The following is a 15,169-nucleotide window of genomic DNA, read 5'->3' on the forward strand; positions in this document are numbered from 1 at the left end:
AAGAAAATTGTGTGTATCAATCTTGTTGATAAATATCACAAATTTGATACTCATCGAATTTTAATTAGCTTCCAAACTCAAATTTCCAGTTATTTGAAATCGTAATACGTGACATATGTAACATAATATAATTTATCTCAAACGAGTTTTCAATTTATTATCCCCATTCCTCAGGCTTCCTACGTATATAAGGGATACATTGTTCACAGAAAATACGCACATTAGAACAAGTAAAGCCTGTAGCAATGCTACTTGATCACAGTAATATAATTTTTGCAATATGTCTCCATAAAGAATTTTAGGCTGAAGAATTGTTGTAACTGGGTTGTTACAAATTTAAATTTAAAACTCTGGCTGAACTTCTAACAATTCAGAATTCATTTCAATATTGACTCTATATGTTCAAATCAAATTCTTAACTTTGTCACTTTTTAAAAACACACCTATAGCCTGTGTGGAACGTGTTCTTTGAAAGTTGAACCTTCAGTACCCAGCCCAGTATTCATTATGTCATCCCTGCCCTATAATTTATAAAAGTGTATAATGCTCTTGTAATTGAAATAGACGAAAATAGAAAATAACAATTCATATAAACAAACACTGACTGAAGCCAATATCTACAACTGTAAAATGAATAATTAAATCATGTTAAACATTGAAATCCATGAAGAAGAAAATGAAAAAGTGATAAACCTTGTGCCTTATATTAGAGAAAATAAATTTATGTGCAATATTATAAAGTATTTAGTCTACACATGACATTTTATACGCTATTGATTTTTATGTTATTACAGAATTCAGTTTAGCTCCTGTACATAATAGTGAACATTATACATCCACTGTGCTTAACTTCTGGTTTGAATCATCTATAACAGGGCAACTCCATTTTATGATGTGATTTTGCGTTTTATCCTGGTAGTCGAAGTAATTTAACTGCAGTTTTAAAGCCTTTTTTTTTTTTTTTTTTACCTAGGCCACGAAGCTTAATACCATCTTTCGTTGAAGGTGTGATATAATAATCTTCTAGCATACACCTGCGGAAAAAAAATATAAGACGTGAATACAGTCTTACTGTAATGGACGTAATGTGTACACATGTAGGTGACCAAATAATAAAAACAATTTGACGTCATCTATTGAATAGAAATCCATAAAAGAATTTCACACTTTGAGTATTCAAAACTCATACAGTTATAAAAAAAATAACTATTATGTATAACAACAATTTCTTTATCACAACACACGATTTTAAATAAAAGTACTCTCCTCACAACAAGAACCCAACTTTCACTAGAACTGTACATGAGGGTTTGATTGTATCTTTATTAATGTAATTTGTAAACATAACACTAAAAAATGGAGTTCTTAGATAAAACTGTTAGTTTCTTTCCAATAAATGGTACCATTTTTAATATATGAAACATTACAGTTTATATCTGCACAATCTGAACACATTTTAGACGCAATATTTCCCAGTTTGTTTTGTTTGTTTTTTGAATTTCGCGCAAAGCTACTCGAGAGCTATCTGCGCTAGCCGTCCCTAATTTAGCAGTGTAAGACTAGAGGGAAGGCAGCTAGTCATCACCACCCACCGCCAACTCTTGGGCTACTCATTTACCAACGAATAGTGGGATTGACCATCACATTATAACGCCCCTATGGCTGAAGGGGCGAGCATGTTTGGTGCGTCCGGGATTTGAACCCGCGACCCTCGGATTACGAGTCGAACGCCTTAACATGCTTGGCCATGCCGGGCCATACTTCCCAGAAAAATTGTTGTTTTTTTTAAATGTTCACTTTTCTTCTAATGAGGTAATAATACTACGATTAGTGATTACTAACATAAACAACCGTCTAGGGCGGCGTTACTGGTAGTGGACATAATTTTCATTTGTAGAAATATTGTTTGAAATTTGCGCAAAGCTACACGAGGGTTAACTACTTCTAATTTAGTAGTGTAAGACTAGAAGGAAGACAGTTAGTCCTCACCATCCACCGCCAACTCTTGAACTACCCTTTTACCAACGAAACGAGTATATTTGGTTAACGGGGATTCCAACCCGCGACCCTCAGGCTGTGAGTCAAGTGCCTTCTCCACCTGCCCATACCGGGCCTTGTAGATACATCATATCTATTCAAATATAGCATTTTGGAAAATACTTTTAAGTACACGAATTTATCCTGATAAAAGAAAAATCCTTATATTAACAAAAACAACGAAGAAAAAATCTTCAATTAACGGCCAAAGCGTCACGATTATATCAAATTTTACTAAATTAGCATTGATGTCTCCTTAATGTATGCTCCCCACACACACCATAGTTACAGGATTACAATATTAGAAACTGGGTTTCAATATCCGTAGTAGGAAAAGCACAGATTGTGAAGCTTTATGTATAATTTCTACATCTGTTGAAAGAAAATCAAGAGTAATTTACAATACAAACAAAATAAATGAACCTTCTCAGCCGAACGTCACTTACAACGGTTCTTTTCACACCATCCTTAAAGAGGGGCTGAAAACGAAAAGAAAGACCCCAAGCCGATTTTTTGTTGTTGTTAATAGCACCATCTTTAACTGAAGCATTTTTAAAAAAATAATTGCTACTTTTATTGTTCCAACAGATATATAAAAACTGGGTTTTTGCAAGTACACTGATGAATTACAAAAATACTTGTATTTGTTTGTTTTGAATTTCACTTAAGAACTACACGAAATAGAGTATAGGGATTACAGCTAGTCAACCCCTCCAACATCCAATTCTTGAGTGACTCGTTTACTAACGAACTGAGATTGAGTATCATATTACAATGCTTCTCGCCCCTTTCCCTGACTAAAAGGATGAGAATGTTCGGTGAAGTAAATTTTCAACCGCGACCAGATGGGGCGTTAAGATGTGACCGTCAATCCCATTATTCGTTGGTAAAAGAGTAGCTCCAGATTTGGCAGTGAAAACTAGCTGCCTTCCCTCTAGTCTTTCATTGCTAAATTAGGGACGAGTAACGTAAATAGTCCTCGTGTAGCTTTGCTCAAAATTCAAACCTAAATTCATCTGTATTATTATTTTAAAAATAAGATGAAACCAAAATCGTTATTTATTGTTAGAATTTGTAAAGGCAAATACAGCAATAAAAATGATAATGTAAAATCAATCAAAAACCAATATTAATATATAAGACACAAAAGTATACCTAAAATAATTATAGTTTTGTAAGCTGTACTTTCAAAGTTTTAATTTTGATGTTTGCCAGAGGCTATATTGCGTTGATATGTTGTATATTCATGAGACTTAAGAATTCACTAACTCTTACAACATTTAGAAGAAAAAAAACAGTACGACATAAATTATCATTCATCTTAGTTCATTGACAGAGAATTAATTCAGTTTTTAAAAAAGAGAGTTATGTTGTTTAATCTGATATTTGGTTTTCGAGTTTGCATGTTTGTTAATCAGTTTAAGTTAAGTAAGTTAGACGTGACTTAATACTGAAATCTTTAATCCAATATTTTGTTTGAAGTTATACTCACATTTCTGTTGAAATTCATTTCTCTACTTCGGCCTACAAGTTACAACTTGTGTCAAAGTAAACAAAACCTGTAAAAGATGTTATTGAAAAAAGAAACGAATTTGTTATTATTTAAAAAAAACAACAATAGAACACGTTACAATTATATAATTTTTAAATGAATCTTTCAAATGAAAAACTTCACATACATACATAAAAATTATAATAGAAAGTAAAAAGAAAAATCAGTACCAAAAGATAGATGGACATAAAACAATCGGTGGACTCAGCAGATTGCTCAATGTGGCTATGCTATAAGAAAAACACACACATAAAAATCTGTTATTCGAAATAAAATTTACTCAACTGCATTATATATTTAAATTTGCAGAACATATTGTGTATCAGTTACAAATACTTCAAAGTTAATTTAGAAATTAAACCGACTTTAAAAGGTTTGAAGGTTTTACTTCCTTTCCTGCAATCGTTGGATTCTAATAAGGTGTCCAATTCTTATTGCCAAATACTTTTATTTAACGAGTTGAAAAATCTGCAGAAGAATAATGAGCTGAATTGCAAGAAAACCCTTTTAATAATTTATTTTGAAACTATTCTATCGTTACAAAATTTTAAAACCAAGCCAAATAGCAATAGAACTTCAGCAACTCGCAAGACAATCTTCATGTAATTGGAATAAAATAGTTTTGTTGTGTAACACTATAAAAGAAAAAATATTCATTTTCAAAATTCATCAAATATAACTTCCATTATTTTGGAGACATAAAGCATTAAAGAAAGTATAAGGCCGTACAAAAGTAAATTTATTAGCTATGGGCGACAAATATACCTAAGCTATATAAGCTTAAAGTTACGAGTTATTGATTTCAATGCCTAGCCTGAGTTAAGTAGTCTTTAAATATATAATATTATACATAGAAATAATAAACTTAGCAAAAAATAGTAGCTATGAGAAATTGTGTTTAAATTTAGCAACAGATGTTTCCTGTAATTAATCATAACATAAGTAAATTTGTATAAAATACAATACATGGCCAAAAGTATATGGACACCCCTTCTAATTAGTGGGTTCGGCTATTTCAGGTGTATAAAATCAAGCACACAGCCGTACAATCTCCATAGACAAACATTAGTCGTACTGTAAAGCTCAGTGACTTTCAACGTGGTACTGTCATAGGATGCTATCTTTTCAACAAGTCAGTTCGTCAAATTTCTGCCCTACTAGAGCTTCCCCGATCAACTGTAAGTGCTGTAATTGTGAAGCGGAAACGTGTAGGAGCAACGACAGCTCAGCCACGAAGCAGTAGGCCACACAAGCTCAAAGAACAGGACTCTGGAGCAGTGTAAGCGTGTTCTCTGGAGTGATGAATCACGCTTCACTATCTGGCAGTCTGACGGACGAATCTGGGTTTGGTGGATGCCAGGAGAACACTACCTGCCTGAATGCATGGTGCTAACTGTAAAGTTTTATGGAGGATGAATACTGGTCTGGGGCTGCCTTTCATGGTTTGAGCTAGGCTCTTTAGTTCCAGTGAAGGAAACTCTTAATGCTACAGTATACAATGACATTCTAGAGAATTGTGTGCTTCCAACTTTGTGGCAACAATTTGGGGAAGGCCCTTATTTTGTTTTTTAAAGAAGGAGAATGCCCCCGTGCACAAAGAGTACTCTTAAAAGGAATGGTAAATATATGGTTCGCTTAGGTTGATATGGAAGAACTTGACTGGTCTGCACAGATCCCTGGCCTCAACCTCATCGAACACCTTTCGGATGAATTGGAACACTGACTGCAAGCCAGGCCTTCTCGCCCGACATCAGTGCCTGACCTCACTAATGCTCCTGTGGCTGAATAGGAGCGAATCCTCGCAACCATGTTCCAAAATCTAGTGAAAAGCCCTCCTAGAAGAGTGGAGGCTGTTATAGCAGGAAAGGGAGGACCAACTGCATATTAATATCCATGGTTTTGGAATGAGATGTTCAACAAGCACATATGGGTGTGATGGTCGGGTGTCCACATACTATTACTTTAATTACAAAGCTTTGCAACGGGATATGTGTATACTTTTGCTACTGAAGGTATAAAACCCCAATTTTTGCGTTGTACGCTTTCAAGTTAAACGTAGATCCATCGAGATATGTTTGCATTTGTATCAACAAACTTTAACACATCTTAAGCCTAATTTAAACAACAAGCCTAAACGTAATCTGGACTTGTTAAAACAAGTGAAGAAATCTTAATAATCTTTGTGTATATTGTTTTGGACTAATATGAACTTATGTTTCTAAACAGCATATTTAATCATAACAAGCTCCCAAAATTAAGTTACTTCGTTGGGCTGATACAATAGAGCCAGTCAACAATATGTAGCCCTGTAAGTACACTTATATAGTGTATACGTATACTATAAGTATACAGTTTGTGTTAGAAGTTATGCATGAGCACAGAAAAAAATATAATACTAAAAATATTTGAGAGAAATTAACAAACATTCACACAACATGAAAATTACGCTGATTGTTATCTCAACGCTCCTAGCCTAAAAGATTTGGATTTCACGGTTACTAAAAGGAATGGTAATTAGGACTAAGCCTGTCGTAAACTGCCCTTATCTGACGCTTAATGGGCTTTAGTTTTAATATTAAACTGGAACTCGAGTGCCATGTGCATTGGAAGTGTGTGTTATTATTGTTTTTTTGGTTTTTTCTTATAGCAAAGCCACATTGGACTATCTACTGTGTCCACCAAGGGGAATCGATACCCTGATTTTAGCGTTGGAAGTTCGTAGACTTACCGTTGTCCTAGCGGGGTGCAGCATTAGAAGAACGTACTCTTAACATTATTGTGTTAGCCTAAACTGTTCTTAATCTGCGAGGGGTGTAAATGAGCATTGTAATGTGTTTCTTGGCAAACTTAATTTATCGTTTTGGTCTACTTATACTAAACGGTATAAAAAGAATACACTATTCCCCTTGTTAGCTGTCAGACGGATAAATATGTTATGTAGATTGCCCCTGTATTTTGCAGCTTTGCCCTTGTAAAAGCGGTATTCTATTCGTTGTAAATCTAGAATGATTTCTCTTTCTTTGTAAAAATATATAAACGCAACTATACTTATTAATAATGCAAACAAGACGTGGAAAACATACTGCGATATGGATTGCGCTAGAAGAAACCGGATAACTATAGGTATTCTTTTCGTTGTAAATCTAGAATGATTTCTCTTTCTTTGTAAAAATATATAAACGCAACTATACTTATTAATAATGCAAACAAGACGTGGAAAACATACTGCGATATGGATTGCGCTAGAAGAAACCGGATAACTATAGGTATTCTTTTCGTTGTAAATCTAGAATGATTTCTCTTTCTTTGTAAAAATATATAAACGCAACTATACTTATTAATAATGCAAACAAGACGTGGAAAACATACTGCGATATGGATTGCGCTAGAAGAAACCGGATAACTATAGGTATTCTTTTCGTTGTAAATCTAGAATGATTTCTCTTTCTTTGTAAAAATATATAAACGCAACTATACTTGTTAATAATGGAAACAAGTCGTGGTAAACATACTGCGATATGGACTGTGCTAGAAGAAACCGGATATATAGGAATTAGGCAAATAATCGCCGCCAATAACCACCAGAAATACATTGAACGATAACGAAAAGAATAGAGTTCGCGTGATACGAGTTCAAAAGGGTAAAAGGTATTGTTTTGTATGCGATGTTTGAGAATATTGGTTGATTTCAGTAATAACCATTCTAGTGTCATATTTATTTTAGTATGACGGAAATAAAACACGTTAATAATAAAATATTCGATTCCATAGAACTGAACCTGCAGCAATTGATATTCGACTCGTGCACGCATGTATTACAACATATATTTGAATATGACCTTAGTATTTGTTGGTGAAAGAGCTTTGGTGATTTATGGCTTTTTTTATACAGAGATCTTGAAACAATGTATAAAAAACTAAACTTCAAGGAAAGCAGATATGAAATATTAGAATCTGTGGCTAGGATAAATAATTGTAATTGTTCATTAAGAAGGCTTTAGATATTTTGTAAATGAAATATGAAAATTGTAAAGTAAACAAACTACTTTTATTGTGTTCGTGAAACCATGTTTCACTTATACTGAGTCAGTAAAGGCTTTGTGAATTCACAGGAAACCTTTAGTAAAAATATTTTATTGAGAAATCTGAATTTATATATATATTTGTAAATATGTTTTTAATGTTTACTAAAAGCTTGTCAAATTTTGTGAAGGTACACTTAAATATATATTTAAAGTTATAGTACATATAACTATACATATGGGTACAAGGTTAGTGAAATTGATCAAGCATATGCAAAAGATACTTTAGTGAGTATGTCCAGATCGTGTATCATTAACCAAATGTGTGTATAGATATTTTTTTATTATTTAAACGTATTTATATAGTATACCATAGACTCATTATTGATGTAGTATGTGTAAAATATGCATAGAATGAATCTAAATATTATATTATTTGTTCAATAAGTTTTAATTGCTTCATTCAGGAAGTCCATTGAGTATTAAAAGAAATTGAAAATAGTGAATTAAGTTCCCAAAAGTGCAAACAATTTTCATTAAAACTTTTTTCTTTTTTGACACTTGTATCTTTGTTTAATAAACCAGTCAGTTTAATCTAATTAAGTAATGTGGTATATTTTTAAATATTGTGTTAAATAAAGAGTAATTAAACAAGTTTCTTATGTTTTACATTTAAATGCTGTAGTAGTGTAAGATTTTTAGCATCTTGATCTTAAGAACAAGTTTAAACTGTATTTTATTAGAAAATGCATTAATTATTGTTCTTGAAAACAATAGGTAAAGTGTTTTTAAGAAACAAAATTCAGGTTTTAAAGTGTCCATACTTGTTTCAGCTTCAACACTTAAGTGGAAAACCTTATTCATAGTTGTTGTTTTTTTTAGTTGTAAAATGCAAGCCAGGGATTATAATTTTGTAAACACTCATTGTGAAAAAAATCTTTGAATCATGGTTTATTGGAGTACAGTGTAATATTTGTAACAGTACTCAGCCAATACTAAACTTTCATTTTTTACATATGAAAAAAGTAGAAGGACATACAAGTGTTATGAAAATTGTCAATTGTTTTACTTCCACATAAATTCTTACAGTAATATAATCTGTGCATTTCACTGGTTGCTTAAATAAAATGAACTTTGCTGGATGTTTTTATAATCTGATTTTATGTATGGGGTCTGGTAACTCTCATTTGAAATTACCAATTACTAACATTTTTTATGTATTAACAATTGCCTTGTAACTTGTAATTATCATTTTAGATTTTTATTTGTAAGATTTTTCTTATTTGAATATATTCAGGAAGTAGAATAATTGGGTTTAACAGCTATGAGGTGAAAAACTGGCCATGTTTTAATCAACTCACAAGAGCACACCCACAGTGTATCTCATTACTGTGTGTGCAAAGTATGAAGTCTCTAAGTTTTTTCCTTTTAGCAACACACACACATACACACACTTCCAAAACAAGCTAACTAAGAATATTTTAATCCAACTTTAGATTGGAACTAATTTTTTATTGTATGGCAATTCTTATTATTTTAGACATATTTCTGCTTATTTATCACTTCAAACATTTGGTTTGTCAATGTTTTTATAAATTTTGAGTCTTTCCAATGATTTTGACATCTTTATATTGTTTTAATTTAAATATTATAGTAATTTTAAATAGGTGACTCTAATGGTATATGTAAAGCATAATGAAATCTTAATTTAAAATATTTTAAAGATTTAAAGATTCTCCATTATTAAGTAATGTTGCCACAAATAAATAATAAAAAACTGAAAAGTCCTGTTATTAATGAGATTCTAGGATGAGGTGCTAGTGACAGTATGACAAGTGTTTGTGTACCACGTAAATGTTTGTTTTTGTACAATTATTTGTATATGTGTGTGTGCATTACTGTGTAGTTTTAGTTTATTCCCATATTTTTATATAAATATAAATATCTCATTACCATTATCAGTCCAGGTTTCAACTTATAACAAGTAATGTCTGTGGTAATAATACACAGATACATTGGGGATATCTCTGTCTATCAGTCAAATCCCAAACTGATGTCAATCTAGTCAGCCATCGGGGAAAATTGTAAAACATCAAATACAAGCATCATGGTATGGTTTATGGTACTGTTTAATATTTTACAATTTCATTTAGTTCTATCCAATATTTTATGGTTCTATTTTATATATATATAATTTTTTTTGTAAGGGTGGAGGTTGGGAGTTTAATTAATAGAAATATTAGAGGATGGCTTCATTTCATTTCTATTTTAAGGTATTTAAGAGTAAGCCTTCCCACAGCTAATTATAAACAGTGAAACACAGTAGAAGCTGAGACATTGGGGGTTTAAACTCTCATCTCCTACCCTTATTTGATTTTTTTTACAGTTTTTCCATAACAGTTGACTAGATTGACATTTGAATTTTGTTGATAGATAGAATATCCCTAATGCATTTGGGTGCAATTGCTATGGGCATTATCAATTATAATAATGCATTGACAACCTGGACAGATAATGGTACTGAGATATTTAATTGATTGTTGTTTTAAAGTGCTGACTTAGTCACATTATTAGCAATTAATGCAATCACTAGTTTATAAGCTATATATATATTGCAACAATGCAGATATGTACAGAATAGAGAAGTTTAAAATAACTTAGATTCCTTTGTAATTCATTCAATTTTATTATATAATACATTATGAAACCTATTATATACATGCACATACATGTGTATAGAATTTAGTAGACAATTCAGACCTTCAAATTTAAACTCATAAAAGTTTCACTTTGTAGTTTATTCCATCAAGTAAGTTTTTTTACAAATCAGGAGGAGAAAAAAAAAGTTACTTAGATCAAAATTATTATTTCTCTTTCCACAATTAACATTTTTATTGCTATATTTGTTGACAAAATTTTTCCTTGTTCTTCTATGAAGGTGCCAAGATTTTCAGAGAAATAGTCAGTGCATGGGTATAAGAAATGAACTTTCAAACTCGTATTACAACCGAACTCCTTGTACTTGAGCATATTATTGGCAATATTATAGTGATTTGGGTTGTTGTTTGTTTCCTAAAAATTTGTTCATCTATAGTCAGTTTACTAATCTGAGGTCAAACAAAATCCCTTTACATTTCGCTTCTGTGGCCTCCTGTTATGCATTCAGTGTCAGCTGGAGTTTATCTGTAGCAAATGCATTTCACACTTTTTGATACCTTCATGTGGACATAGGTTCCCAGCAGTGAGATGTTGGATTTGTTTGAACCAATCAGCATAAAGCCTTGCAAGAGTTGAATTTATCTTCTTGATGCCAGATGCCCAGTTCCAGATTACTGTATGATGTTGATTCTTCTGTAGTACCCAGTAACTGAAGTAGGTCTTAATCCCTGATTATTGGATTGGAGGTGATGGAAGTATGATCCTCATTCTACTCTTTCTTGGGTGTTGGTTTGGGATGTATTTGATGTACCAACTATAATACAATATACTCTAACCACTATACACTTTGTGTTTTAAGACCTACACTCAAGTGAAGAGTATACCTGGTTCAGAAGTGGTGCAGTTCCCTTCCTTGATTTCCAGATCTCTTTCTCTTGCGGTCAGGGGTACCTTTCAGATGCTTTTATTATTCCCTCGCACTGGCTCTTCTCCTCCTCAGTGTGGGATTTTAGCTAGTCTTATGAGCGAAGGCAAGTACCATATTGGAAATTGTAATATTCCTATACTGAAAATGTACTTCCAATAGGTTCTCATGTTTCCCACTTCTCCAGTGCTCAATCCTTCTGCTAAACTTCGAAGTAAAGGCTCACTGGAGAAGTGTAGAGGAAGTCACATGAAGTGAGCATGTTATACTACAATTGCTTGATGGATGATGCATGTTGGATTATACTAATTTCAAAGATGGGGGAGCATAAGGCCTGTGACATGAGTAAAGTTAAATTTTGCATATACAAGGCAGCACTGAAAAATAATAGCTAATATTGTGAGTGGAAGTAAGTACCTGTATTTGTAACACAGTCTGTAGGGAACTGGATTATGAATAAAATAATCATTTAACTACCAATATGAACATAAACAATTACAAGAAAACATGAAAAAGGTAAACTCACAATTGCAGTTAGAGGCTATTAAGTAATATGTTACTTAGTTGAGAGGAAATGTTTTTTGCCAGAAATATTAGACAAAAGTTATCAACAATGGTATGTTGGAAATATATTGCTGAGGTAAGAATTTTGCTGTTTCATTGCTGTAGATATCTCTCTAAGCTAGGTTCTCTACTGTTTCATGACCAACTGTACATTGTGGATATGTATCTGAGCTGAGTTCTTTGTTGTTTAATAACCAACTGTTTGATGTAGACATCTCTCTGAACTAGGTTCTCTGCTGTTTCATCACCAACTGCATGTTGTATATGTCTCTGATCTAGTTTTTCAGCTAATTCATGACCAGCAAATAGTTTAGTTCCAGTGAAAGAGGCCACAAAATCTTCAGTTTACCAAGCATATTCACATGATATTACATGCATTCATTGTGGTGTGAATATGTGCATAAAGCATATGTGCACATGTGCATTGTTTATTTTCTTACCTGTACCTTGTTTTTTTGTCAGTTACAAGTCTGAACAGAGAATCTTTTGTTCAGTGCCAGATCTCATCAGATGACCTGAAAACATCATAAAACTAAAAGTCAAATCTGAAATGCTATTTTTATATAATATTAAAAGTTTGATGTTGAATAATTAAATACTGGAAGTAACTTAAAATAAGGACTTAATAGGTGATAACAGTCATGCTGCCTGCTGATTTTGTTTTTTTTTCTGCACCTTCTCAGTTATAATTAAAACCTTTAACATGTGTTTTTCTTATTCATCAAGCATTAAGTATGGCCACAGATTCTTAGAACGTATAATGAAGCTGGGATAAATGTGTGTATGCAGAGGTTGAGTACAATATATTAAAATGACCTTACAACTTCATCAGCCTTATTACATTATTAGTCTTTGTTGTCACATCAGGCCTTGTTCAATCTGAAAGTAGTTTCCATTGCAAAAGAAATTATCATGAAACTGTAAATAATCAAACCATGCCTTCACAGATAGCCTAGTTGTTTTGTGCCATAAAATGCCACCCAACCAACCAAACCATGCCATTACATCTTGTTTGTTTTCCACAATCATTCCAATGTACAAGGATGATGGATTCATAGTAATCATTTCAACAGTCCCAGTTGCAAAGAAATCTGTTCACAGTACAGCTGTTGACTCAACCTTTATGTATTCATGTAAAATAACATAAATATCTGTGGTGGTTGCAACTTGTGAATGTACGATTAGTGTTACTTTTTCAGACAGCAATCTTTCTTGATTATGTTGCATATTGTTGCCTGGGGCATGTGGATAACTTTTGCCACTGACTTTTGTATTTATGGATTTTTATCTGTTACAAGATACCATAGTTGTTGGGGTTTGAGTTATTGGATGTCTCTGCCTGGATGGTCTTGATATCCCAAGTTGATTCATATTCCTTTCTTTGCCCTAATCTTGAAAATTCTAAATCCTTGATCTCTATACTTCATTGTGTTCTGAGTGTATGAATATTTTACATTGGAAAATAATTATATAGAACCTTTCTAAAAACCTAATGTTTAGGGTGGGTATCGATGTAAATTGTCAAACATATTTGTCCTTTCAGCTGTTGGGTGGTATACTGTAATGGCTGGCTCTACGACATTTCACAGCTGCAATTTCGCACCAGACGATTTCTCACCCAGGAAATTTGGCAGCAGATGATTATCCAGCAAAGCAATACATAGTTATGATGTTGTTCACGATGTTACTAATGTTAACTTAACAACAAATTAACATCCATTTGAAAATTGTTGTCACTATTAAACCTGGAAAAAAACACATAAAATGTCTGCATTTACTGTTAGAACTTCAACACAGTCTTCTCGTTAAACTTTCATTGATTTATTTTAAAAGAGTTTCAAATAGCTGATTAGTAACATCAAACAGAGGAAAGCCGAAGGCATGCAACAATCGATATGTTTATTTATTCGATAAGGGTAGCAAGAAGGACAATCAGGTAACTTTTTACATGTGTGAAAATTACAGAACTTTGCACTGCCCAATATATATGCAAAAACGGCTCGTTTGGGTTGAGAAAATATTTTACGTAGAAAGTTAAAACATTGTTCTTCTACGTAAAATATTTTCTCAACCCAAATGAGCCATTTTTGCATATATATTTCTCTCTACAAGTGGGATTTCTCAACATCACTGATTTGCACTGCCCAGTGCGGATTCATGTCCAAGACGATACAGCACAAGGAGCACAGCCATGCACCTGATGGACCAAGAAAATCTGTCCTGGAAGTTGTATCTGCAATTAAAACACAGGCAGGTGCTACAGCAGAACCGTCTATTACCATTTTGGCTAACATCATCATCACAGTAGCATCAGCTGTTGCAGCAAGCCTACCATGTGCGGAGAATCTCAAGTGCATGATACAGCGGATGTGATTAAGACAACAGCACATTCCATGACAGCCTGATTCCCTGGAAACTATGGTCCTGCCTGAATGCTTCACTCGCCTCCAAACAGGAGAACTGTTTCTATCACATGACTCGGAGCCAGGCACCAATCGGCTACTCATATTCAGCACAAGGACATTGTTGCAAGTTCTCCACAACTCATCTGACTGGAGCTTTGATGGTACCTTCGACATTGCACCAACACTGTTTCATCAATTATTCACCATCCATGCCACGTCAATGAACTGCACGATACTAGTTTCCGGGATACGAAATTGTCCACTGCCAACGAGCTCTGCTGTCAAATTGCGGCTGCAAAATGTCGGGATACATAATGGCCAGTCCTACTATTACTATTGACTAAATGCCTTCTCTCTAGCCAGTCACATCAAACTTATGGTCAGCTAGCACATATAGCCCTGGAGTAGCTTTGAAGAAAATTTAACAAACCAACCAACCTTTTCTAAAAATTTCAATTTTTGATGGCATCATACTACAAAAAAATGCCAAAGAGTGACAAAATTTAATTTCTGATACATGCTTTGGTTGTCACATGACTTTACTGATTTGTGTATTTAAAATGATGTAAATATAAGATATTCAACCCTGTGTGTGTGTGTCTCTCTCTCTCTATATATATATATATATCGAGGGCTGTTCAAAAAATACGCGGATTGTTTGAATTGCGCAGCTCCAGTTGGTTCCAGGGAAATCCACTTGGTGTCGCTAGGTTTGCACAGATCAGCTGATTACGACGCCATTTCACGATTGCAGATATCTTCATTTGTGTATTAGCTATGCAGTTTTAAGTGAAGTGCGATTTTTTCGTTTGGCAGATTTCAGAATGAATGACCTGAAGGAGCAACGACTTGCTGTGAAAATTTGTGTTAAACTTGGAAAATCTGCAACTGAAACTTTTGCTATGCTTAACACGACTTACGGTGATGTTGCTATGAAGCATACGGCATGTTTCAAGTAGCATGAACGTTTTAAGGATAGTTGACAGTCCATTGAAGATGATGAGCA

Source organism: Tachypleus tridentatus, chromosome 7 (assembly GCF_004210375.1).
Source record: "Tachypleus tridentatus isolate NWPU-2018 chromosome 7, ASM421037v1, whole genome shotgun sequence".
In the NCBI taxonomy this organism is placed as follows: domain Eukaryota; kingdom Metazoa; phylum Arthropoda; class Merostomata; order Xiphosura; family Limulidae; genus Tachypleus; species Tachypleus tridentatus.